Source organism: Cervus elaphus, chromosome 29 (genome assembly GCF_910594005.1).
Source record: "Cervus elaphus chromosome 29, mCerEla1.1, whole genome shotgun sequence".
Classification (NCBI taxonomy): domain Eukaryota; kingdom Metazoa; phylum Chordata; class Mammalia; order Artiodactyla; family Cervidae; genus Cervus; species Cervus elaphus.
The window spans coordinates 9,871,173-9,898,250 of NC_057843.1; the positions used below are offsets into that span (position 1 = coordinate 9,871,173).

The 27,078-nt window shown below is 39.8% G+C and overlaps 1 pseudogene; it reads left to right on the forward strand.

Moving 5' to 3' along the window:
* Positions 1–1,125: 1,125 nt before the first annotated feature.
* LOC122685772 lies at positions 1,126–26,527 on the forward strand (annotated as a pseudogene).
* The last annotated feature ends 551 nt before the right edge of the window (positions 26,528–27,078 follow it).

The window sequence follows — 27,078 nt, forward strand, 5'->3', positions numbered from 1 at the left end:
ATAAGTTTAAGTCTCAAGTCTCAGCTCATTCTTGAGAGTTGGGTGCATGCTTTCCTCACATCTTACAATTCACCTGATCTAATAACTCCTTCTTTCTTGGCTTGAGCAAACACCACTGAATTTGTTACCTCAACCAAGGGTCTCGCCTAAGTTAGTATTTCAGCCCTGTATTATCACTGATTTTTATAATTTCATCTCTAATCCATCCAGTAAAGTTTAAAAATATGCTTAGAATCCCAACTTTGAGAAAAGTAGGAGCATTTTCACAGTGTGGTAGCAATCACGTGGGTTTTGGAGTTGGATGAAATTGGATTCAAAGCTCCATCCTGGCAGTCACCCAACCTGTGATTTTAGCCAAGTTACATAATTTCTCCAAGCTTTGGGTTTTCTTACTGGCTAAATGATGATAATATCCACTTTGCAGAGATGTTAAGGGCTGAATGCAATAATGCATATAAAGGGCTGGTAAATAGTATTCAATAATGCAAGGAATTTTTTTAAAAGATGGAAAAGTATGTATTATATTAAAGGAAGATTTACCTTGAAAGTGATTTTTCTATTTATGGAATTATTTATTTTTTATTTTTTACCTTTTTAGAGAGAGAATTACCTTATTTCCCAATGATGCCAGATGGGAGACCATCAATATACACTCGTCCAAACTTGGAGTCTTGTAAACATCATTTTTGCGTGTCAATAAACCATGAGAAAAATTATGTGCTAGCTAAATGATATCTTCAAAGTAAGATTTCTAAAAATTTCCAGGCTCTGTGTAAAGAGATTGGCAGCCTAAGGCTGCTCCCAGATTCCCTTGCCAGAGCCCAGGGACAAACCAAGTGTCAAAGAACACCAGATGACTTTGCAGACCCCATGCCTCCTGTATTCTTCTAAGACTCAGAGGCTTGTGCCATTCCTGGACCAGAAAACCACAGCCACGTGTCTGCGCTTCATCATGGACAACCGTAGCTTTAAATACAAGACAGCATTTTACAGTCAAATAGATCCAGATGGACAGCTCTCCCAAAGCCAAATCTATACCCAGGACACAGATTTTGAGGGGAAAATGCAGCCAAGGCAGATACAAAAACAACTCAGGGAACAAAAAGTCCCAGTCACTATAATGTCATGATCACTCCGCTGCTCTGCATTGAGCTGCACATGCGCAGTGGGATGGCAGGCGCGGGGGTGGGGAGGACCAAGAGCCAGATGCCAAAGTCCGAGAAACGTGTAGGGGTGAGCAGAGGTCAGCAGAAGACAGGGGTGATAGTAGGGAGGGCATATGCTCTGCCAACAGCACAGTCCACCTGCCCTCCCTTCCTTGTTAGGTGTGAAGACCCAGCCTCACACATGTGGCCCTACTGTGTGCACGGGAGCTTCCCAGGTGGCCCAGAGGTAAAGAATCTGCCTGCCAAGACTTGGGATGGATCCCTGGGGCTGGGAAGATCCCCTGGAGAAGGAAATGGCAACCCACTCCAGTATTCTTGCCTGGGAAATCCCATGGACAGAGGAGGCTGGTGGACTACAGTCCATGGTGTTGCACAGAGTCAGACAGGCCTGAGCAACTAAACAACAACACAACTGTGTGCACAGCCTGCAAGTGTGGGCCACCACCCCTGGTGTCAAGTATGACGCATGGGGGGAATGCACTGTCTAGGGTGCTTCCATCTTGCAGAAGACACACAGCTGCAGCTCCCCATCGTGGCATGGCAGGCCAGGACCTCAATTTGGTCAGTTTGCTGAGAAGTGGTCAGACCCTACAGGGCTGCCCTGTGCTGACCAAACTCATAAGAGACTTGTTGGTAAACCAGATGTCTATGGACTGACTCTTTTATTAGGAGGAGGCACCCTCTTTACACTGCCCTCTTTGGTAACATCTCTTGCCCCAAACTTTGTATTCCACCAATGTAGATTTCCCTTATGTCCATTTCTTCAAGATCCCTCTCACTGAGGCTAAACTATCTGATAAATGTGATGATGGTGAGTGGTCAAGGTCAGGCTACTTCTTTTCAAATTGCAGTCATAATAGTTGCCATTTATTGAGTAACTATCACGTGTCAAGCGTTTAACGTACACGATCTCTTGTAATTCTCAGCCTTAGATAGTGGGCACTGATATTGTCATCCTGGGTTTTATAGATGAAGAAATGGAGGCCCAGGTTAATTCAATAACTTATTTGTCCCAGGTTGGGCTCCTCGGGAAGCAGACACTGGATTATTGGGCAGCATGCTTTTTAAGGCATGCCCTTGAGCAGAGGTGGTTTAGCATGGTGCTGAGAGTGCCCCTGAGGTCAACACGGATGAAGGGAGAGGGGATGGGAAAAAGAGTGAACAGGAGAAGTTGAGCTCTGATGCAGCCCACTGCTGGCCTCAGCCAAACTACAGAAAGCTCTGGAGCTAGAGTGGCCCTTCAGAGTTATCTCAGGTTGAGCTGGGATGAACAAATCTTTATATTTCCTCTCAATCAGTCATGGGACTTGGAGGGTGGACTTTGGGCAAGATGGCTCTGCAGTGGGGGCAGAGTTCCAAGGGGCTGATGGGTGCTGACAGCCTGCTGATCACACTTCCAGTAGGTGGGCCAGCAAGCCCTTCACTGACCCAGGAACTGAGTTGTACATCACTGTGTCCAGAATGTTGAGAAGATCCCACAGCTCATGAGTGGTAGGGGCAGGCTTGGAACAGAGCCTCTCTGGTTCTAGATCCTTCCAGTCAAACATCTTTCTACAGCATTTCCCACAATGCTTTAAACTGAATGTTGAATGTTCGGCTCTCAACGGTAGTTTTCTTTTTCCATGTGCTTTGCCTGAAAATCAGTACCCTCCTCCAAGCTGGTGGGCCCCTGGGGTACATTTATGATTCTTCCCTAAAGAGAGATGACCCTGTGCCCACCTAAGGAACAACAGTGGTGGTGTTGACACCCTGAGCCCTTAGCCTGGGGGAAATCAACATACCTCTGTCCCCCTCATATATGCTCGGCAGTCACTTCAGCCTTGAGAACAAACACAGGTGCCCGCAGAATGAAATCCAGTATTTCAGGAGTCCCACTTCACCCTTCTACCCTAGAAGCATCTCTATCCATTTTCTTCTTTAAAAAGTAACTTTGCAATCTTATCTAATTTGCTCTTTCTCATCAGAGATGTGAGAGTAATGAGAGTGAGTAAAACAATGTAAGGGTCACAGATCCATTTTGTAAGATGACGCTTTATTTCTGTAAGAGTTTCAAGCCATGTACTTTAAAATACTTTTATTTATTTATATATTTTTGGCAGTGCTGGTTCTTCACTGCTGCCTGCGGGCTTTCATTGCAGAGAGCAGAGGCTACTCTCTAGGTGCGGCGCTCAGGCTTCTCATTGCGGTAGCTTCTCTTGTTGCAGAGAATGGGCTCTAGGGCATGAAGGCTTCAGTAGTTGCATCCCGTGGGCTTAGCAGTCATGGCTCTTAGTGGTTGCGGTGAGGGGCTTAGTTGCTCCACGGCATGTGGGATCTTCCCGGATCAGGGATGGAACTCGTGTCTCCTGCATTGGCAGGCAGATTCTTTACCCCTAAACCACTAGGGAAACCCCATGCATTTTTTTTAATTGCTCAAAATGACATCATTCAGGGGTAACCACTGTTAACATTTTGAGTGCATCCTATTAGAAAGTTCTGGACATGTATGTGTGTGAGCAGGCTAAGTCGCTTCAGCTGTGTCCGACCCTTTGTGACCCTATGGACTGTAGCCTGCCAGATTCCTCTGTCCATGGGATTCTCCAGGCAAGAATACTGGAGTGGGTTGCCATGTCCTTCTCCAGGGGATCTTCGCTACCCAGGGACTGAACCCGAATTTATTATGTCTCATGCATTGGCAGGAGGGTTATTTACCACTGACACCACCTGAGAAGCCCAAAAAAGGGGACACTGTGGCTGCATTCTTCACAAATGGGAATAAACCACACTTGAACCATAATTTGCTTTTTTCCCACCAGTGTGGTAGGAACATCTTTCTATGGCTACAGATTCTCACTCTGGAGCCTGTGAGGAGCTAACGATGACCCTGGAGATGGGGGTAGAGTTGGGGAGATAGATGGACATGGTTGTGATAAAGGTTTAAGATCTTATCCTAAGTAGAAGGAGAAGATACAGAAGTGCTGCAAAATTCAATTTATTTTTTAAATGGCTTATTCTAAATACTGGTCGTGATATGAGTGTGTGTTGTTATTATTTAGTCAAAAATCTATCTCTAAGTGATAGCTCCATGATGTTCAACTTCAGACATAAGAGAAGCAAATGTTGGCAATTTCCACTCAATCTGTCCACTCAAGCCCCTACAGAGGCTTCTTGGGTTAGAATTTACTGATTACCAGAGAAAGAGCTGTCATCTATCACTGTTTTCCCATCTTTATAAATCTTACCTATCTGCTTTCCAGAACCAATAAATGTGCATAGCAGAAAACATAGAGAATTTTTTAAAAGAAAATACATTTAACTCATAATTCTACCATCCCAAAATAACCACTAACATTACCGTGTTGGAATGTTTCCTGCCAGTCTTTTTTCTGAGGATATTTTTTTCTGTTACAAATAAGATCAACCATACTGTACAAACTGTTTTATATTTTAATATAGTACAAATATATTTCTGAATCATTAAATATTTCCCTACGACTTCATTTTCAGTGATCCCTTAGTATCCATTTTGTGGTACCAGCATTTGTTAAACTAGTCTCCACTTGCTGGGGTGTTAGGTTGTTTTGAGTTATTTATATTTACTATCATAAAGCACACTGTGACGAACAGTCTTGTGGGTAAATCACACTGGGATGAATATCCTTATAGGTAAATATTTGCATGTATTGCCACTTTAAGATTTCATAGACTTGGGACTTCCCTGGTGGTCCAGTGGTTGAGACTTCAGGCTTCCACTGTAGGCGGCACAGGTTTGATTCCTGGTTGAGGGACTAAGATCCTCCCTGCCACGTGGTGCGGCTAAATAAATAAATAAATAAAATTTCTAAAAGATTTCATAGACTGTTTCCATTCTTACAGCCTCACCCCAAGCACACCAAACATTGTAAAATATACCTCCAACTAACATTAAATATAGTTTTGCTGTAAAATATTAAATGGATTTTTCTAAGTTGCTTTTATGAAATTGTTTAGCTCCAAGGAAATCATTTAATTTGCATATGAATTCTCAGTAATCATTTAGTTTATACCGGAATTCTTGTGAAGTGAAAAAAATCAAATCCACAAATAGGTTTGTTTCTTTCTTTTTAATTTATTTTTAAAAATTTTATTGAAGTATAGTTGATTTGCAATGTTGTGTTAATGTTTTCTGTAGAGCAAAGTGATTCAGTTATACATGTTTATTTCCTTCCTCATATTCTTTTCCATTATAGTTTGTCACAGAATATTGAATATCGTTCCCTGTGCTACACAGTAGGACCTCGTTGTTTATCCATCCTGTATATACTAGTTTGCCTCTGCTAAACCCCAGCTCCTTCCTAAACCCATTCCTTCCCTTCCTTGCCCTTCTTCCCCCTTGGTTATAGTTTTTTAATATAATGAAAATTGAAAAATAATAATTTTAATAATTCATTCAATAGATCTAAAGTTATACTTTGTGAATACTTCAACAACTGCTTTTTCTTTTCTCTTAATTTTGGGGAGATAGACTTTTTCTTTTCCCAAGGTATCAGGCATTTTTCAAGCTCTTTAAAAGCGGGTAGGCATCTGGCAGTGTGACTATGTTGTTGTTCAGTCGCCCATTCGTGTCTGACTGCTTGTTACCCCATGGAATGCAGCACGCCATGCCTCCCTATCCCTCACCATCTCCCAGAGTTTGCCCAAGTTCATGTCTATTACATCGGTGATGCCATCCAGCCATCTCATCCTCTGACACCCTCTTCTCTTTCTGTCCTCAATCTTTCCCAGCATCAGGGACTTTTCCTATGAGTGTCTGTTTGCATCAGATGACCAAAATACTGGTCTATAGTGTGGATCTATAGTGTGACTATAGATCCTAATAGATAAATATTTGCAAATATTGCTAAAAGGGGCCAATAATATAGAAAGATTTTAAAACAAAGCATGATCGCTCTCCTTTTTTTGTTTTGGCTACAACCCGAAGTATATGGGATCTTACTTAGTTCCTGACCAGGGATTGAACCAACACTCCCTTGCGTTGGAAGGATGGAGTCTTAACCAGGAACCCCATGGAAGTCCCTGATCACTCTCATTCTTGAAAAACTTTAATGAATCTTTAAAAAAAATAATTGTATGTATTTATCTTTGGCTGTGCTGGGTCTTTGTTGCTGTGAACCAAGGCGGTTCTCCCCTTGCGGTGCACGGGCTTCTCAATGCAGTGATTCCTCTTGTTGGGGGGCACAGGAGCACAGGCCATGTGGGCCTCGGTAGTTGCAGCCCGCGGGCTCTAGAGCCACAGGCTCAATAGTTGTTTCACTGCCTGTGGGATCTTCCCGGACCAGGAATCAAACTCATGTCCCCTGCATTGGCAGGCAGACTTTTTACCACTGAGCCAGCTGAGAAACCCTCTTGATAAACCTGAACCCTCCAATTCCTTCTCTCTGCGTGAAACGCTTACTACCTGTAGGTCAATGGGTGTCCCCAGGAAAGACAAGAGAGGCGTTTTGCTTCTTAGAGGTTGGTTTCAGAAGAGCCTGCTTGCTGTTTTTGCTGGACAGATCTTGTGGATCAGCCCTCACACGGGCACATGGACATGCTCTTACCAGATGGATGTCTGCTGAGGTGGAATGGTATTTGCATGGACATGTGTCCACATCCTTGAAGATGTGACAATAGTGGGGGCACAGGTCACCAGAGAAACCCTGCATCAGGGCCCCACACCCCCGACTCCACCCAGATTGCCTTCCTGCTCCTGGGGAAGCTCACTCACTTTTCCATTTGTGTTCTTACGAGGCCATGGGATCCTCCCCTGAACGGCATCTTCAGCACAGAAGTCAGAAGGAAAGAAACCCACCCCTTCCAGCCATCTGGGATTAGGCCGGCTGAAGCGTGCAACCCCCAGATAGATCATGGCAGGATTTCTCCAACCATCTCCAAATGTCAAGTGGAGAAATGAATTACAGCTCATCAATTGCTGCTGCTTTCTTTGAAGAGACATTTTAGGGAGAGGAAAAGGTCACTGCCTGCTTCCATCCTTTCTTCTTCCTCACTTTTTATTTGATAGACTTTACTTTTTTAGAGCACTTTTAGGTTCACTATAAAATTGAGCAGAAGGCAAGCGACTATACTTCAATAAAAATTAATATAAAAAAATTGAACAGGCCTTCTCTGGTGGCTCAGTGGTAAAGAATCTGCCTGCCAATGCAGGATTCAATCCCTGGCTGGGGAGATTCCACATGTTGATTCCACAACTACTGAGCCTGTGTTCTAGAGCCTGGGAGCCACGACTACGGAGCCCGTGTGGAGAAACTACTGAAGCCCACCTGCCATAGAGCCCATGATCTGCAGCAAGAGAAGCCACCGCAAGGAGAAGCCCACACACTGCAACCAAGAGTAGCTCCCGATTGCCACAATGACAGAAAGCCCATGCAGCTACAAAGACCCAGCCCAGCTATAAATAAATAAAATTATTTTAAAAATTGAGCAGAAGGTACAGAGATTTCTGATGGACCCCACACACAGGCACAGCCATCCCATCATCAACATTCCCCATCAGAGGCTCATGCATTTTTTTTTAATGCCCTCCATTTCTTCTTTTGGATTTTCTTTCTTTTTGCTATGAAATTCCTTCCTCCTCCAGAAATGCCTCTCCTTTCATTTCATACTTAATGTTCTTTTGACTTTAGCTCCTTATCACTGGCATGGAGTCTCAGGGCTTCTCCCGTACATCCTTACCCTAGCTACATGTTCTCTACCCAAAATTTCCCTTGTTGTTCTCTGCATTTATTAACAATGCATTTTCTTCTCATTGCATTTTACGTATTAGTATAAAAGTAACAGGGCTTCCTGGTGGCTCAGACGGTAAATAATCCGCCTGCAATGCGGGAGACCTGGGTTCGGAAGATCCCCTGGAGGAAGGCATGGCAACCCACTCCAGTATTCTTGCCTGGAGAATCCCCATGGACAGAGTAGCCTGGAGGGCTACAGTCCATGGGGTTGCAAAGAGTCGGACATGACTCAGCGACTAGGCACAGCACAGAATATATCTTGGCATTTAGCTATGGCCAAAGCCCCATCTACCCAAACCACCACCACTAACTACTACCATCAGGAATTCATTCAACAAATATTATATCAGATTCCTACTATGTCCTTGGGACCACTCTAGGAACTGCAGTTGTCCAAGAATGTTTCTTACAGTTGTTACTGTTGTTTTGATTTTGATCCGAGATCAAATGTCCTGTATTGCATTTATTATGTCTTTCTGCTCTCTTTTAATTTGGAACAGTCTCCTTGCTTTTTTGATATAATTATTAAATAATTATAACTATAAAATTAAAGACCCTGATGCTGGGAAAGATGGAGGGCAGGAGGAGAAGGAGGTGACAGAGGATGAGATGGTTGGATGGCATCATCAACTCTATGGACATGACTTTGAGCAAAGTCTGGGAGATAGTGATGGACAGGGAAGCCTGGCGTGCTGCAGTCCATGGGGTCTCAAAGAGTTGGACACAACTGAGTGACTGAATAATAACAATAAGAATTATATTCTTATATATTAATATTACAGTATATTATGGTATTTTTTGACAAGCATGGGCCGGTTATCTGTTGTCTTCTACTTTGTCCAGAATAGCTCATATTTGGGATTTGTCTGATTATTCCCTCATGCCTAGTTTCAAGTTAAACGTTTTTGACAAGAGCACATCCTCAGTGATACTGCGTTCCTCTTGTTACATCACTTCAGGAGACACAGAATGTCAAGGTGTCCCATCATTAGTGTTGCTATATTTAATTCCTGAGTCCAGATGATGACTCCCAGCTCTCTCCACTCTAAAGAGACACTGTTAATTAATTACCCTTGGTAATTAATAAAATTCTGAAGAGTGACAACTTTGAGACCATGAGAATATCTTATTCCTCAACAAATGTATTTATCCATCAGTGATCCTTACCTGAATTAACTATTGCTTTGGAGGTTAGAAATGATGGTTTTCTAACATTCCTCCCACCATTAGTTTTATTTTTATCTTTGTTTCACTTATTCATGTGGACTTGTGGAATTTTAAAAAATCAATGTATTATTTCAACATAAGACCCAAAATTACAAATCTCCTAGAAGAAACATAGGGGGAAATCTTTACGACAATGGATTTGGCACTGACATCTTGGATATGACATCAAAAGCATAAGCAACAAAAGCAAAAACATACAAATGGGATTGCATCCAAACTTCGAAACTCTTGTGAATCAAACGGTAATAACAGAGTGAAAAGGGAACCCATAGAATGAGAGAAAATATTTGCAAGTAACATGTCTGATAGGGAATGGGAGAAAATTTTACAAATAATGTATCTGAAAACACCGGACACAAAATTCAGTATTTTCACTACGCCATGAGCATTTTTGCTGCAAAAATTTTGACTGCAGAACTAATTGGCCGTAAGGCAGTTTTGCTGTGAAAGATGAAATAACTGCTTGATGATTTTTGGTCTGACGCTTTGGTTTCAAATGATTCAAATGCATTAGCAATGCATGTGACAATACACCAAGAGCATAAAACAGTGTAGAGGCTTTCACAAGGCAGCAAAGAGCCCAGTTACAAATATTTATCCCAGTATTTAGAAGCTGATACCTCTCTTAATGAAGGAAGAAATTTTAGCAAAAAAGAAAAAGTGCCATGCTGAACAAGGAAATGGATCAACAAGCAAAAAAGGTGTAAAACACAATGAATGAAAGACTTGGAAGAAAAGTGCTCAGGTACAACCCACAAAATAAAATACATGCTTTGTGCAACATTGCCATGAATCTACACACATTTTCAAAGTATTCAAGTATTTTGCATTTTTCAATAAAGACTTCTTAATTTTGTTACTCATTTCTCATGTTTCACTATGTCCTTTTTAATGTCCCTCTTTTATTTTTCATTATTTTATCTTGTGTGGCAAAATCGCCTGACAGTCAATCAGTTATGCAGCAAAGATCCTTGTGGCAAAGATATTTATGACGAAAGTACCTAGACCAATAGCCAGAATATATAAAGAACTTATACAACTCAACAACAAAAAATTCAAATAACCCGATTAAAAGTAAGACCAAAGACTTGAATAGACATTTCTCCAAAGATGATTACACAAATGGCCTGTACATGAAAAGATGTTTAGTGTCAGATCTCAATCCTATCACATCTAAATGTTATTTGATGTTATCAAAGATCTTTTGATAAATGCAAATCAAAACCATAATGATATACCAGCGTACACCCATTAGGATGAGACTTCTATAAAAAATAATAGTATCAACTGTTGGCAAGGAAGTAGAGAAATTGGTGGGATTATAAAATGGTTCAACAATTATGGAAAACAGTATGGTGAGTCCTCAAAAAATTAAAATAGAATTATCATATGATCTAGAAATTTCACTTCCTGGTACATATCCAAAAGAAGTGAAAGCTGGGTTTCAAAGGGATATTTTCACCCATGTTCATAGCAGCACTGTTCACAATATCTAAGAGGGAGAAGCAATAAAAGTGTTATATATATGAATATTGTTGATAGTTACTAAGTATTATCCAACTCTTTTGTAACCCCATGGACTGTAGACCACCAGGCGCCTCTGTCCATGAGATTTTCCTAACAGGAATACTGGAGTGGGTTACCATTTCTTTCTCCGGGGATCTTCCCGACCCAGGGATCAAACCCAGGTCTCCTGGCCTGGCAGGCAGATTCTCTACCATTGGGCTGCCAGGGAAGCACATATATGAATATTGCTTAGCCTGGAAAAGGAAGACAATTCTGACACAAACTACAACATGGATAAACCTTGAGGACATTATGCTGAGTCTTTAGTTACAAAAGGACAAATGCTGTATGATTCCACTTATATTCTTGCTACAATGTCCCAGTAAACTTATACTGAAGGCCCTTTTTAAAGTCTTCTTTTTAAAACACGAGTAACACATCCACATGATTCAAAATCCCAATGTACAGGAGCATAGAAAGTGAAAACCTCCCCTTCTTTCCTATAATCTCTGTTCCATGCTTCCTGCATGGCCTCCAGCCACCCAGTTCTTCTCCATGGAGGCTATTAATGTCACTACTTTCTAACCTCTGTCTATGTTGCCATACTTTTAAGAGAATATCCAAGAGCTAAATTCCAAGTGCTCATATTGTTGAGTCAAAGTGATTTTGCTTTTTAATAGTTGATGCTGCCAACTGTTCTTCAAAAAGATTATACTGATGTAATTAGTAAATATTAATTCAGTGGTTAGTAATACTAATTAGGACTTAGTAAATACTAGCAGCAGCAAATACATTTACTTTTCTACCAGCAAAAAATAATATTTATTTCCCTACATATTCACCAACACTGGCTATTTTCAAACCTATAAATGTTTGCTAATCTGATAGGTGATTAGGAATCCCTTGTCACTTTGCTCTACAGTTCTTAAATGATAAGTGAAGGTAAGCAACTTTTCGTATGCTTATTTCTATTTGAATTTTTTTTTTCTGTGAACTGCGTATTCAGGTCCTTTGCCCATTTTTCTATTAGGTGGTTATACTTCTCTTATTGATTTGTAAGTTTTTCTGGCATGAAATCTGCAAATATTTTCCCTTCTAATACCTTTGTAATTAAAACCACATAATTCAAAATGTAAAATTCCTATTCAGGGATGTCCCTTTGGTCTCCCCAGTCAGACTGTAAATTATTTAAAAACTGGGACCTAGAAACTACTCTAGTCCTAAATTGCATGGCAAACTCCGGTTGATCAGCTGCGACCTTCATTCTGGGCACAGGACTGAGATCCTCTGGGGAAGAATTTGTGTCTTCTGTTGTTACCGAAGGAGATGAGATTTGACTTCCTGGGTCAGCCCCTCCATCGATCCAGGGTATCTTTCGATCTGACAGCAGCAACAAGAAGCATGTTGAAGAGAATCCAATTACCCTCTTTGACACCCGCTTCAAAAGGTTAGGAATTTATACTGTATATCACCCTTTGCGATCTCTCTTGCATCCATTCATCTAAACCAGTCCTGAACCTCGGTATACAGTCCCACTGCAGACACTACTGGTAATGAGTTCTTTTCTTTTTAATGCAATATATCAACTTCTGGGTCGCAAGGGCGGCATAATATGTAGGCACATATAATTCCCCCTACTTCACTCCAAATACCTATAAATAATCAATTTTAAGTAAGTTTAAAATATTAACAAAATATTCCTTTTGTTAGTTCCAAAACTGTCAAGCTTTTCTTTGACCTTTTTTTCATTGTATATTATTACATACAGAAAAAGACAAAAACATACAAAAGTACAGTTTAATGAACAACATTAGCCCTACAGCTATGTAATCACACCAGGTCAAGGAAGGGGGTCCCCAAACCCCCACGTGTCTCTTCCCCACAACGAGAAGGTAAACACTACACTGACTTTTGAAATAATCATTTTCTTATATTTTTAAAGATGTTCTATTACCTACAGATATACCCCTAAATGCTAAACTGTAGTTTGAGCTGGCTTTGAATTTTATGTACACGAACTGTCTATATTTTTTGTGTCTTCTTTCTTCCCCTCAACGTTAAGTTTTAGGATTCATCCATGTTTGCTGAGAATAGTTCTAAGTCATTCATTCTCTTTCGTGATCTGTTTCCATCATAGGACTATACCACAATTAAATTACAAATTCTACTGATGGATATTTGGGTTGTTTCCAGGTTGGAGTTATTACAAATAATGCTGTTATTCTTATAAATGTATCCTGGGCCATGTGTATACAATTTTCCCTAGGGGTATAGACAGGAATGAAATTACTGAGTCATAGGCATACATATTTTCTACTATTAGATAGTACTGCCAAACATCTTCCCAAAGTAGTTACAATTCTCTGGCAGTCCAGTAGCTAAGACTCAGTTTTTACTCCAAGTGTGTGGGTTCAACCCCTGGTCAGAGAACTAAGGTCCTTGCAAGCTATGAGACATGGCCAAAAAAGAAAATAAATAAAAGTAAAGACAAAAATGGTTATACTAACTTGCATCTCCCATGAAGAGCACCTGAGAGTTTCCATTACTCTATAGCTTCCTTAACACCTGGTATTGTCAAAGGGTTTTTTGTTTGTTTTGTTATTTTTAACAGCTTTACTGGGTATAATTCACATACCACACAATTCACCTTTTCAAACTGTAAAATTTGATGGTTTTTAGTATATTCATAGAGCTGTGCTTATGTCATCACAATTTTTGAACATTTATATGTGTGTATATATATATATATATATATATATATATCAAGTCATCACAATATATGCTTTAAATAAATACCTTACAATTTTATTTGTCAGTAATACCTCAATAAAACTTAAAAAAGAATTAATATTTTAAAATTTTAGGATATTTTAATTGCCACAAAACCCCAAACCTCTTAGACATCACTGCTCATCCGCACAACTCCCTAGACAACATGGTTTCCTACTTCCTTTCTCTATAGATTTCCTGTTTATTTCATTTCATATAAGTAGAATCATCTGGGCCTTTGTGACTGGCATCTTTCACTAAGCATTACTGTTCAAGCTTCACTCACACCATAGCATGAATTAGTATTTCATTTCTTATACCAAATAATATTCCAGTATGACTATTATTATTTACTCATTTATCAGTTGATGAACATCAGGGTTTTTCCTCTTTTTGGCTATTATGAAAATGCCACTGTGAACATTGATTTACAAGTTTTTGTGAGGACATGTTCCAATCTCTTGTGTATATACATACCCAGGAGCAGAGGTCCTGATCATATGGGAATTCTACGGTCAATCTATTAAGGACCTGCCAGACAGTTTTCCAAAGCAGCCGCACCATTTTACATTCTCACCAGCAGCCTATGGTGGTTCCAATTTCTCCACATCTTGTTGTTGCTATCTTTCTTTTTTTTAATAGCCATTCCAGTGGGTGTGACTTGATATTTTCTTCTGTTTTGATTTGCATCTCCATCATAGCCGATGATGTTGAGCAACTTTTCATGTGTTTATTGGTCATTTGTTTCTCTTCTTTGAAGAAATGTCTATCAGATCCAGTGCCCATTTTAAAACTGGATTGTCTTTATTATTTTATATATATATAGTAGTAGTTTAGTCGCTAAGTCGTGTCCAACTCTCGTGACCCCATGATCAGTAGCCTGCCAGGCTCCTCTGTCTATAGGATTCTCCAGGCAAAAATACTGGAGTGGGTTGCCATTTCCTTCTCATATATATATATATATATATATATATATATATATCCCTTACCAGATATATGACTTGCAAAAATTTTCTCCCATACTATGGGTTTTCACTTTCTTCATGGTGTTTTTTGAAGCACAAAAGTTTAACATTTTGATGTTCAGTTTACCTATATTTTATTTTATTGCTTGTGCTTTTAGTATCATATTTAAGAAACCATCACGTAAAAAAAAAAAAAAAAGAAACCATCACGTAATCCAAGGCCACGCAGATTTACATCTATGTTTTCTTCTAAGAATTTAATAGTTCAGCTCTTACAATTAGCTTTTATCTATTTCGATTTAACTTTTGCATATTGTGTGTGATGTGAGTCCAGTTTTATTCCATGTAGGTAATTATTTACATGTCTATTTACATTGAATTATCTTGGCACTCTTGTCACAAATCAATTAACTGTATGTAATGAACGCTTATTTCTGGGCTCTCAATTCTATTCCATTGATCTATATGTCCATCTTTATACCAGTATCACACTGTTTGATTACTGTCACTTTATAGTAAGTTTTGTTTTGTTGCAAGTTTTGAATCAGGAATTGTGAGTCCAACTCGGTCCTTCTTTATCTAGATCATTTTGGCTGTCGTGTGTCCTTGCATTTCCATATGAATTTTAGGATCAGCTTGCTGATTTCTTTAATTCAGCTGGGATTTTGATAGTGATTATGTTGAATGTATACATCAATTTGGAAAGAACTGCCATCTTAACAATATTAAGTCTTTTCATTCATGAGCATAGAATGTCTCCATTTATTTAGGCCTTCTTTAATTTCTTTCGATAATGTTTTGTAATTTTCAGTATACATATCTTGCATGGCCTTTGTTAATTTATTCTTACGTATCTATTTTTTTGGTGCTATTGAAAAGAAAAGTTTTCTTAATTTCAATTTTGGTTTGCTCATTGCTGCTATATATTAATAGAAATACAAATGATCATTGTATATTGACTTTGTATCCTGCAACCATGTAGAACTCACTTATTAGCTCTAAAAGATTTTTAGTGGATTCCCTAGAATTTCCTATATACAAGATCATATCACATACAAGTAGTTTTATTTCTTCCTTACCAGTATATATGCATTTTATTTCATTTTCTTCCATTATTGCCCTGTCGAGAAACTCTAGCACAATGGAGTATAGAACAGTGAAAGTGAAAGTCTTTGCCTTGTTCCTGATGTTAGAGGGAAAGCTTTCACATTAAGTATAATGTTAGCTATAGGTTTTTCATAGATGCCGCTTATCAGCTTGAGGAATTTTCCTTGTATTCCTGGTTTGTTGAGTGCTTTTGTTGTGATGAGGGGCTGAGTTTTGTGAAATGTTTTTCTGCATGCATTCAGATGACCATATTATTGTCCTTTATTCTACTGATGCATCTCATTACATTAATTAATTTTTGAATGTTAAACCAAACTTCCTCTTCTGGGAAAAATCCCATTTGATCCCAGTGTATAATCTTTTCACTTATTATTGAGTTCTAGTTCCTAGTCTTTTGTTGAGGGTTTTTATGTCTGTGTTCATGACATTGATTGGTCTGTAGTTTTCTTTTCTTGTGATGTCTTTTTCTGGTTTTGCTACCAAGATAATTGTGTATGCATGCTCAGTGGCTCAGTTGTGTCTGACTCTTTATGACCCCATAGACTGTAGCTCACCAGGCTCCTCTGTCCATGGAATTTTCCAGGCAAGAATACTGGAGTGGGTTGCCATTTCCTTCTCCCACAGATCTTCCCGATCCAGGGATTGAACCCACGTCTCCTGCATTGGCAGGTGGATTCTTTAGCACTGCACCACCTGGGAAGCCCCATCAGGATAATATTAGCCCCATAAAATAAAGTATTCCTTCATTTTCTGGGTTATTGGTTTCTTGCAATTTTTTGTAAGAGTTTGGAAAGGATTGGTATTAATTTTTCTTTAAATGTTTGATAGTTGTTGGACATTTTTATTTCTCCCAACACATGAAGATATGCTGGTATTTCACAGTGGTTTAAATTTGCATTTCCTTGATTACAAAGAAAGTTGAATAGTTTTTCATCTGTTCATTGGACTTCTGGATTTCCTTTTATTCAAGTGTTTTCATTATTTGGGGAAAGCTGACTTTTTATTGATTTACAGATGTTCTTTTTATGTTCCAGACACCTGTCCTTTATGAATTATATGTGCTGAAACAAATATTATTTTTCTTTTCTGTGGCTTTTAAAATTGTTTATAACGTCTTGATAAATAGGAATTCCTAATGTTTATATAGTCAAAAACATGGTCTTTTCCTGACTATAAGGTCAGGAAATTTGTGTCTCATGTAAAAGTATTTAAAATATTCCAAGATCATTAAATACCCTCCTGTAACATCTCCTAACTAATCTTCCTTTATTTTATCCACCTAGAAATGTTTTATTGTAAAGGACATTAAATAGGAATCCAACTTAATTTTTTTCCCAAATGGACACCTATTCATCCTAACACCATTTCCTGAAAAAAACTTATTTCTCCACCACTAGAATAAGCCAACTTTGTGACAGTATATTATCCTTTTTATATATTGCTGGATCCTATTTGCTCTTATTTTGCCTAGAATTTTTGTATATATGTGAAATTGTTGTTATTGTTCAGTCACTCAGTCATGTCTGACTCTTTGTGACCCCATGGACTGCAGCACACCAGCTTCCCTGTCCATCAGCACCTTTGGAGCTCGCTCAAACTCATGTCCATTGAGTCGGTTATGCCATCCAACCATCTCGTCCTCTGTTGTCCCATTCTCCTCCTGCCTTCAATCTTTCTCAGCATCAGGGTCTTTTCCAGTGAGTCAGTTCTTCGCATCAGGTGGCCAAAGTATTGGAGTTTCAGCTTCAGCATCAGTCTTCCAAAGAATATTCAGGATTGATTTCTTTTAGGATTGACTGGTTTGATCTCCTTGCAGTCCAAGGGACTCTCAAGAGTCTCCTCCAACACCACAGTTCATCATTTCTTCTATGCTCAGCCTTCTTTATGGTCCAACTCTCACATCCACACTTGACTAATGGAAAAACCATAGCTTTTTAAAAACAGACCTTTGTCAGCAAATTAATATCTCTGCTTTTCAATATGCTGTCTAGGATTGTCATAGCTTTTCTTCTAAAGCTTTTCTTCTAAGAAGCAAGCATCTTTTAATTTCATGGCTGCAGTCACCATCTGCAGTGATTTTGGAGCCCAAAAAATAAAGTCTGACACTCTTTCCATAGTTTCCCCACCTATTTGCAATGCAGTGATGGGACTGGATGCCATGATCTTTGTTTTTTCGAATGTTGAGTTTTTAGCCAGCTTTTTCACTTTCCTCTTTCACCTTCATCAAGAGGTTCTTTAGTTTCTCTTCACTTTCTGCCATAAGGGTGGTCATCTGCATATCTGAGGTTATTGATATTTCCAAATTTGCTGGCATATTGCATGCAGCACTTTCACAGCATCATCTTTTAGGATTTGAAACAGCTCAACTGAAATTTCATCACCTCCACTAGCTTTGTTCATAGTGATACCTCCTAAGGCCCCCTTGACTTCGCATTCCAGGTTGTCTGGCTCTAGGTGAATGACACCATCATGGTTATCTGGGTCATGAAGATCTTTTTTGTATACTTCTGTGTGTTCTTGCCATCTCTTCTTAATATCTTCTGCTTTTGTGAGGTTGATCTATGTTTTTTTGCCTACTATCCATGTCAGATTTTGTTATCAAGGCTATAACAGCTTCAGAAATGAGTAATAATAAGCCTCTTTGTCTATTTTCTAAAAAGTTTATGTAAGACTGGAATTATTTGTTCCTTGAATAATTGGTTTGAACTTTCGGTGAAACCATCTGGGCCTGGAATTTTGTTTGCAGGAAGATTTTTCATTACTAACTCAATTTTTCCAATGATTATAAGAATTTGGGGGTTTGTTTTCACTTCCAGAGTTAATTTTCATTTTAAACAACCAAATTGAGGTATAATTTACACACTATCAAACTTGGGCATTTTAAGTGTACAATTCAACAACTTTTAGAATATAATTTCTTGTGTATCCATAACCAGAATCTTGTTCTAGAGCCAATATTCAGTTTTGGTAAAGCTTTTCTCCATGAATTTGTCCATTTCATCTGATTTTTGGCATAACATTATTCATAATATCTTGCTATTCAGTTGCTCAGTTGTGTCCGACTCTTTGCAATCCCATGAACTGTAGCACGCTAGGCTTCCCTGTCCTTCAGCATCTCCTGGAGTTTGCTCAAACTCATGTCAGTTGAGTCGGTGATGCCATCCAACCATCTCATCGCTGTCATACCTTCTCCTCCTGCCTTCAATCTTTCCCAGCATCAAAGTCTTTTCCAGTGAGTTGGCTCTTCACATCAAGTGACCAAAATTGGAGCTTCAGCATCAGTCCTTCCAGTGAATATTCAGGATTGATTTCCTTTATATCGTTCATTTTAACTATATCTAATTTATGTCCCCTTTTCACTCATGCATGTTTGTAACATTTTTCTTGTTTTCCTCAATCAGTCTCACCAAAGGTCTGTCAAACTTATTAATCTTTTTGGAAGAACTGTTTCTGACTGTATCAAAACTCTCTATTTTCTAGTCCACTTATTTCTGCTTTTATCATAACTATTCCTTCTTTTTACTTTTGATAATTTATTTTATTTTTAATTAGTTAAGAAGTATAAACTCATTTTTTTCAGTCTTTATTCTTTTAGAATATACCTTTTAAGAGCTATAAATTTCCCACTGAGTACTATTTTTGCTACAAGTTTTAAAATGTAATGTTTTTATTATTGTTCAATTTGAAATATTTTAAAATTCCATTATCATTTCCTTTTGCATTCATTATTATTTAGATGTACATTTCTTAATTTCCAAATTCATGGAGACACTTTGTTACATTTTTATTACTGATTTCTAACATAATCTTATTTTGTTAAAAAAAAAAAAAACATTGTATGATTTTGATACTTCAAAATTATTTACTTGCAGCCCAGAACATAGTGAAATATTTTAAATATAAAATGTGCACTCAGAAAATGTTATTCTGGGACTTCCCTGGTGGTCCAGGGGATAGGAATCTGCTGGCCAATGCAGGGGACACAGGTTCAATCCCTAGCCCAGGAAGATTCCATATGCCATGGGGCAACTAAGCCCATGTACCACAGCTATTGAGCCCAAGTTCTAGGGCTTGTGTTCCACAACCAGAGAAGCCCCCACAGGGAGAAGCCTGTGTGTAGCAACTAGAGAGGAGCCCCCACTCACCACGGCTAGAGAAAGCCCGCGCACAGCAACAAAGACCCAGAACAGCCAAAAATAAAATAAATAAAAGATATTTTTTTTTAATTTAAAAAAAGAGAAAAAATGTTATGCAGTTACTGGGCTCAGTGTGACTCTTGCTCCTTCTTCTATCAATTATTGAGAGTTAAGGGTCTTTAATCTTCCAGGATAATTGTAGATTGGTTATTTCTCCTACGATTCTGTCAAATTATCTTTAATTAAATTTGGCAAATGGTTGTTAGGTAAATACAGGTTTGGAGATCAAAAAGTCTTTCTGATGAATCGATCTTTTATCATTTTGACATGACTTTTGCTTTTTGCCTGAAAGTCCTTAGGTGTTTTTTTTTTCCCCCTTAGGTGTTTTTGTTTAACAAATAGTGAACTTTATTCTTTTGGGTACAGTTCTAAGAGTTACTGGGAAATGCATAGAGTTCTGTGACCATCACCGCAATCGAGATACAGGACAATCGCATCACCCCCAAATTCTTTTGTTCTGTTCCTATGTAGATAGCCCTGACCATCGCTGCTTTGTTTTCTGTCACTCCAGTTCTCCCTTCTCCAGAAGAGCACATAAAGAGAACCATTAAGCATACAGCCTTTTCACTCTGGCTTCTTTCACACAGCTCTAGTTCAAAATTCATCTATGTTGTGGCAAGTGCATATCAGTAATTTGTTCTTTGTGTTGTTAAGCGGTATTCCACTGTCTGGTAGCAAAATCTGCTCATCCATTCGCCAGTTGAAGAACACTCAAGTTCACTCGAGGTTTTTAGTGGTTCGGAACAAAGCTGCTATAAACATTTACACGCAGGTTTCCCAGAGAAATTTTATTTCCCTCCTTTGGAGTTATTGGGTGACGTGATAAATGTATGTTTAACTTCATAAGAAACGGGCAGACTGTTACCAATTTGGCTGGACCATTCTGCATTCCCACCAGCGATGGGTGAGAGTTCCCATCACTCAGCATCCTTACCAGCTGTTGGTATTACTGGGGTTTTGTTTGCTTTGCTTTGTCAACATCTTATTTTGTGTTACAGTTGAATAATAATATTGTGACAGTTTCAGGTGAACATAAGAGTGATTTAGTTATACCTGTATTTCTTCTTTTTCAAATTCTTTTAGGTTGTTTCATAATATTGAGCAGAGTTCCCTGTGCTATACAATAGGTCCTTGCTGGTTATCCACTTTAAATATAGCCATGTATATTTTGTTTTAACCATTCTATTACGTATATAGCAGTATCTCACTGGACTTTTAATATGCCTTTCCCCAATGATCAATGTTGAACAACTTTGCATGAGCTTATTTGCATCTACATATCTTTGTTGACAATATCTGTTCAAATCTTTTGCTTATTTTAAACATGTGGGTTTTTTTTATTGTTGTTGAATTTTGAGAGCTCTATATACAGTCCTTTGACATCCAGTGTGATTTATAAATATTTTCTCCCAGCATGTGGCTTATCTTTTCATTCTCTTAACAACATCTTTCACAGAGAAACAGTTTTTAATTTTATCTAAACCCATTTATAATTTTTATAAGGACAATGCTTTTGGTGCCCATGTCCAAAAATTTTCTTTAATTCAAGGCCACAAAGTTTTCTCCTGTGTTTCCTTTGAGAAGTTTAATAGTTAAGGCTTTATATTAAAGTCTATGATGTATTTTAAGTCAATTTTTTGTATAAAATCTGAGGTATGGGTCAAGACTTTTGGGGGGAGTTGGTGATTTGTCTGGGAGAGGGGTTGCAAACTGTCCAACTGTTCAGTATTACTTGTTGAAAAGATTATTCTTTCTCCCATGAACTGCTTTCATAATCTTGTTAAAAACATTGATTGACCATATCTGTGGGAGTCTAATTCACATACACATAGATATACAGTTTATTACTTCACCAGTACCTCACTGTCCTAATTACTATAGATTCACTATAATTTTAAAGTCAGGGAATGTGCATCTTCCAACCTTTTTCTTTCTTTTCAAAATTGTTTTGACTACTTTATTTCCTATGTTTTTTGCTATGTAAATTTTAGATTCAGCTTGTCTGTCTACAAAATCTCCAGCTAAGGCTTTGTTTGGGATTGTACTGAATCGATAGATCAAATTAGGGAAAATGGGCACCTTCATGAAACTAAGTCTTCCTGTTGACAAGCAGAGCATATATAACCACTTATTTAGGTTTTCTTTTATTTCTTCCTTAAAGTTTATCTTGCCTGATAGAAATAAAACCATACCGACCTTCTTTTTGGTTAATATTTGCATGGTGTATCTCTTCCCACCTGTGGTATCTCATAGCTCACTCCATCTTAAGCCTCAGAACCTATGAATATGTGGACTGCTGAGGGCAGTAGTGAAATCCACAATCACTGCAGATCGTGACTGCAGCCATGAAATTAAGACACTTGTTCCCTGGAAGAAGAGCTATGACCAACCCAGACAGCATATTAAAAAGCACAGACATTTACCTTGCCAACAAAGGTCCATCTAGTCAAGGCTATGGTTTTTCCAGTAGTCATGTATAGATGTGAGAGTTGGACTATAAAGAAAGCTGAGCACCAAAGAATTGATGCTTTTGAATTGTGGTGTTGGAGAAGACTCTTGAGAATCCCCTGAACCGCAAGGAGATGAAACCAATCAATCCTAAAGGAAATCAGTCCTGAATATTCATTGGAAGGACTGATGCTGACGCTGAAGTTCCAATACTTTGGCCACCTGATACGAAGAGCTGACTCATTGGAAAAGACCTTGATGCTGGGAAAGATTGAAGGCAGGAGGAGAAGGGGACAACAGAGGATGAGATGGTTGGATGACATCACCGACTCAATGGAAATAAATGACTTTGAGTAAGCTCCGGGAGATGCTGAAGGACAAGGAAGCTGGCATGCTGCAGTCCATGGGGTCACAAAGAGTTGGACATGACTGAGTGACTGAACTGAATTGAACTTAGGGCAGTAGGTTTAAACATAATAAGTCAGTATAGTTGTTCACTTGTGCCTGACGGTTCCAATAGCCTGTGCCTCTGTGGCCCTCATCCTGCTGTTTTCTCTGCTTCTCAATCACAGTTCTGATCTTCTTTAGCATGCATTATCTCGTGTGCTCTAACTGTCCTAGAGGAAATATTTATAGAAGTACTTGAAGCCTCAGATAAAGCTTCTTATCCCCAGAGGGGATTTGCATTTGTATTTGCTCCTGCCTGTTACAGAGTCCAGAGAATGAACCACCAGTCCTAGCACTGTCTGATGTTTCCCTACCACCCAGTAGAAGCCTGGAAAACAGATCCCTTGTTGGACCAGTCCATCCTTACCCTAAAGATATGGCCTTCCCTGGGAACTTTCCTTCTTAAAGGACCAGAAATTTCTGGTGTTCCATAGAGAAACCCCTAACTTTAAATAAGGATAAGACAATGATGTTTTCATTCTTTTCTTTTTAATAATACTCACTGCAGTACCAAGAAACTTGTTGTCCCTTTAAGTTCAAGTAACATGTTTTACCGGTTTCCTTGGGAAACCATTTATAAAACAAAACAGCATACAACTCAAGAGATATTTTACAAGTGTCTGCCATGAACCAGATGCTGTGGTGCTGGGAATATAATGCTGAGAAATACAGAAACCAGTGCTGCAATGACTATTTAATCTCTTTCCTGGATATACTTGGTGGCTTAAAGATTATTATTATTTTGACTTATAACTTTAAGAATAAGATAAATCACGGTGGTTTCATTATTTCCCATTGCTACTACTCCTTAGAGAGCAGAAGGTTGTTGAGGGAGAAAACATGAAACAGACTGGGTAATTCAATTCTGCAGTTATTGTTATGGAAGGCCTCCAATAGGGAATGCATGCAAAGTAATGGTCACTGAGTTCTTAATTACTATGTTCCCAGTACTCTGCATTTGTTTCTTACCACAGACCCATGAGATGGGCATTAGCATCCCGTTTCTACCTAAAGAAAATGAGGCACAAATGCATATTCTTTTCTGAAGGCACACAGTATGACAATTTTTGAAATAAACCCCAAAGAACACTGGTTTCCCCACCACGCTGTGTTCTAACCCACCCCCCCGGGACTGGGCTAAAACTAGTGACTCAATTTAATGAGGATAATACAGCAAAAGTGTAGCCATGTCACTTCTGAGATTAGGTTACAGAAGATTAACTTTCTCCCCCACCAACCCCCTCTCTCTCCCTCCCTCCCTCCCTCTCCCCCCGCCTCTGGCTCTTCTCGCTGCTCCATTCTGATGAAGGAAGCTGCCATGTTGGGAGCTCCCAGTGGAGAGGCCCACAGGAAGAAGCTGAGGCCTTCCGTCCAGCAGCCCATGAGGGACTGAGGTCTGCCCGCGGCCACACACCCGAGCAGAAGGCAGATGGATCCTCCCCCAGCTGAGCCAGCAGATGAGACGGCAGCCCCGTCTGACGCCTGACATCCACTCAGTCACGGCCGGATCCTCACCTGTGGAGACTGGGAGATGACACACGTTGTCTTCAGCCATTAAGTTTGGGGTAATATGGTTCAAAATAGAGAACAAATACTCGCCACTAAAAACGAGGCACTCAGCTATTTGAAGGTCCACCTGAGACCACTATAGTCCACGGGGTCACCCAGAGTCGGACGGGACTGAGGGACTTTCACCTTCACGTCCACCGAGACCTCTTCCTGGGCATCTTTATACACGAACAACTAACTCCTCAGAGGAGGTGCCCCTGAATAGCAGTTTCAAGAAGGTCCAGACAATATAAATCATACAAAGTAGAGCTAAACTTGTTCTTGAAGCTCCTTTATCCAACTTCCTCATTTTACCTCTGGGAAACGGAGGGACTGAGGCTTTCTCAGAGTCCCCATGACATCTGGGAAGGGCCAGGACCTCAGCCCAGTTTGCGTCTCCATCCAAGTGTCTGTCTACACGACTTCATCCTCACTTCTCATGCTATTTAAGGCCACAGTGATGCCTTCTTGGGTTTTGTGCACTTGTGTGTTTTGTATAAAGAGCTTGTACATGTTTTATTGTTTCCGTTGCTGCTCAGTTGTGTCCAACTCTTTGTAACCCCATGGACTGCAGCACACCAGGGTTCCTGGTCCTTCACTATCTCCTGGAGCTTGCTCAAACTCCTGTCCATCGAGTTGGTGATGCCATCCAACCATCTCATCCTCTGTCATCCCCTTCTCCTCCTGCCCTCAGTCTTTCCCAGTATCAGGGTCTTTTCCAATTAGTCGGCTCTTCGCATCAAGTGGCCAAAGTATTGGAGCCTCAGCTTCAGCATCAGTCCTTCCAATGAACATTCAGGGTTGATTCCTTTAGGATGGACTGGTTTGATCTCCTTGAAGTCCAAGGGACTCTCAAGAGTTTTCTCCAACACCACAATTCAAAAGCATCAATTCTTCTGTGCTCAGCCTTCTTTATGGTTCAACTCTCACATCTATACATGACTAATAGAAAAACCATAGCTTTGACTATATAGACCTTTGTCAGTGAAGTAATGCCTTTGCTTTTTATTATGCTGTCTAAATAATAATAATAATAATATGCTGTCTAGGTTGGTCATAGCTTTGACTATTTGCTGCAAGAGTGGAAGCCCAACTATACTTGCTCCTTGAGTTCACAATGTAGAGAGTAGAGTTCACAATATCTCTTTATCTCTTTATACCCTTGGTTCTCTACCTCCCGCCCCAGCAGCAAGGAACAGACATGAATGGAATTGTTTAAGAACCCTGGAAAATGGGGATACCTGGTTGCTTTCTAAAGAGGAAACTGTAAACAAGCCACATGTAGGCAAGAGGGAAGGAGGTGGTTATAAAAGCTAGATTTGGTAAGTTATAAGCCAGAGTATTGCAGATATTTTGTAGCTCCTGGGACGTGGAAAGTGGTTCTGAAGATGAATCAGAATTTTCAGGGTCCCAAGAAATCCCTCAAGAGAAAAGAGGAAAAAAAAAAAACAGACCCCCTTTGGCGAAGATATTCAATAACAAGTTTTCAAGCACCTTTGCGCTTCACACCTCATTCATGATTGTAATGTCCACATGTGTCCACAGGAGGACAGCATTTACCATGACTTAAAGCAACGTGTCCAAAGCTGTCCTCTAAGACTAACCACTTGAGATACTGTCTGCCAAACTGAATTTATTAGGAAATATCAACTTGGGTTTCCAATTTTTGCTTTTCAAAAGCACAAGTAAGAACCAGCATATCTTTCAGATCATTCTGAGATAACCAGTGTTATGGTATTCCAGCAACACCCCAGATTTTTGTGGTTAGCCTTCTCAGAGAGAAATGTAGAAAGAGGTATTCCTGGGGCCACGCGGGGCAGGACAGCAGCCTCGCTGGGTCGGACCGTGGCGATGCGGGAAGTGCAGACGCCGTGGCAGCCTGAAGCGGAGGCTGCAGGCCCGGTCCCCAGTCACGGCCAAGGCGGAGGGGCCTGAGGATCTGAACCTGCCCAACGCCATCATCACCGGCATCAGCAAGGAGGCGCTCCGGGACGGTGTCAACATCTCCACGCCCCGCGCCGCCAGCGTCTTTGTGCTGAATGCCGCATCCTGTCCCAACAGCTTCGCGATGGGAGGGAAACTCAAGACACCGAATGCCAGCTATGTGCTGTCTGCCATGGAGGAGATGGCGTTTCAGCGCTTTGTTACCCCGTTCAAAGAAGCTCTGGAAGCTTATAGGAGGGAGCAGAAAGGCAAAGAAGAAAGCTTCAGAGCAAAAGAAGAAGGACAAAGACAAAAAAAAAGATTTGGAAGAGCAGGACAAGAGCAGGGATGAGGACAACGATAAAGATGAGGAAAGGCTGAAGGAAGAAGAACAGAAGGAAGAGAGAAAGTGGACAACTGAAGAGGATGGGGAGACGCCCCTTGGCAGGTACCACGCCGAACTCTGGTACACGTTTGTGTGAAGCTTTTTCCTGCTGGGCAGAGTAGTCTTGACAGAAGAGCCTGAGAAGATCGAAATAAAAACTGAATTATCATCAGGATTACCATCAAAGCCGGTGCTTCCCAGACTCAGAGCATCTGAGTAGCAGAATCCTGTTTTGCTTAATCAGTCTCAAGGTTATAACTTTTTGGAAAGAGGGATTCTGAATGGCTAATTTAATTGGCCGGTTTCATCTCTTTTGTTTACATACACTTATAGTTAGGCAATTGTTGATCCCCAGTTCCCTCCCTGCACCGCCCCCCTGAAAAGTAACAATAACTTCCAAGCTGCCAACTGTATCCCAGATCACAGAGGCAGTTAAGGGTCAGGAAAAATTTGGGTTTGATTACAGTCAACCTGTCTGATTATACAGTATTTGGCAATACTAGCTTATTTCAGTGATCAGAATGGCTTAGCTTTAGGAAATTACTAAAAAGGTTGAGGAGAACAATGAAATCCGCTGTCTCTTCACTTGACAGTCACATTAATTGAATTTTGTTTTCTACAGACCCACTTGGCTTGGCGCTCTCCTAT